This window comes from Vombatus ursinus, unplaced genomic scaffold (assembly GCF_900497805.2).
Source record: "Vombatus ursinus unplaced genomic scaffold, bare-nosed wombat genome assembly UNPS02015392.1, whole genome shotgun sequence".
Classification (NCBI taxonomy): Eukaryota; Metazoa; Chordata; class Mammalia; order Diprotodontia; family Vombatidae; genus Vombatus; species Vombatus ursinus.
In genome coordinates this window covers 67,935-69,423 of record NW_020955170.1, presented here as the reverse complement: position 1 = coordinate 69,423, position 1,489 = coordinate 67,935, and the positions used below count along the sequence as shown (strand labels likewise).

Genomic DNA, 1,489 nt, shown 5'->3' with positions numbered 1-1,489 from the left:
TCACAGAAAGTAAAAAGACAGATTGAACAAGGTTATTAACTGTAAATATGTAGCTACACAGCGGTGGTCCCTTTACTGAAGCATGAAAAAATTCCTTGATTGAATTTGAAAGGGAGCCTGATCGTTGGTTGGGCAAAATATTAGCCATGTCCTCAGGTTGCCCTTAAAAGATAAACAGTTTGAGAGTGGATTAGAATCAGCATGCTGGGAACAGCTTTGTGGTTGTACAGAGTGGAGAGTGGGAGTCAGGATTTATCTTTCCTCTTCCCACATTGACTGTGGGACTGTGGGATCAAAAGCTATTTGATCAATCGGAGGTACTCTATCCAGGGTTTGAGAGCTTATCAGTTTGGGAAAATTCAGGGGGAAGCCAGCTGTGGAGCAGTGACACACATTCCCCAGTCTGTGGCTTCAGACACAGTGGCAGTTACTTGACAGAGATAAAAATTTCAGGGAAGATCTAGTATTTTCAATCAATAGAGGAGCTGCAGGAAAAGAGAAATTTAATTTCCTGTCTTATCTTAGGTAAAAACTGTAATTCATTGAAATCATGCTACCATGTTTGCCACTCTACCAATACTACTTCAGGAGTGACCCACTTGGGAAAGAGAACCATTTTGTATTTTTCTTTGCTTCATAGATGCCATGGCCAAGAAAATTGATCATTGAGTGGACAGCCTACTGATGACAAATCTCTTGATATAGTTAGTCTGGTCTACAGAAAGCAGCCATGGGCTGTTGCCAGAATTTGACTAAAAGGCTTTTTCAGAAGGGTACAAACTCTCAGAACTCATATTCCATTGGCATAACTTTTGAAAATCTCCACTTTGCAATTGGAGTAAACATTGGAAAAGGAGCATTGGAGTAAGAGTTGGAAGGAGCATGGAACTAGGAATTTACAGAGAGCAGGGGAATATTGTTACTATCATGTTAAATTTAATATATATGTTTTTAAAAACCATGTGTAATATTTCATAGGTTCATATACATAGTCTCCTGGAGCTGCCCAGGAACTCCTCCTCTCACTAGAAGGCTGGATCTCAGAACTCTAGAAATTGAAGTTGCTAGAGAGGCGACCATAAGCCTGAAGCTGCCTGGAAGTCCCATTTTGTTTCTCCAGGAAGCTGGATTATGAAACTTTCCAAGAATCAGTATTGTCTAGGAAGTTTTTCCTCATCTTTCTAAAAAGCTGGGGACTATTGAACTGGAATGTGGGGATATTATGATATGCACAGAAATAACTACTGTGAAATAGGACATAGACTCATAGAGAAGCATAAACAGTGCTGAGGGAGAAAGATCATTTGAAAATGGAAAGATTAGTGAAGACTTCATGGAGGAGGTGGCATTTAAGGTTAAGATTTAAAAATTTTTTCTTAGTGTGAATTTAACAAACATCAACAAGTACAAAGAATAGAAAAAAGGATTGTATATGAGACTATGCAATACTATATATAGTTTTTTAAAAGTATATGTGAAATTTAAAATG

At 38.1% G+C, this 1,489-nt stretch overlaps 1 protein-coding gene across 1 annotated transcript in view; it reads left to right on the top strand.

Annotated features, from left to right (window-relative positions):
• Positions 1 to 1,489, top strand: part of LOC114032013 (dyslexia-associated protein KIAA0319-like) — a gene marked incomplete at its 3' end in the record, with an annotated part of 81,235 nt that overhangs the window by 14,194 nt on the left and 65,552 nt on the right. The window lies entirely within an intron of this gene.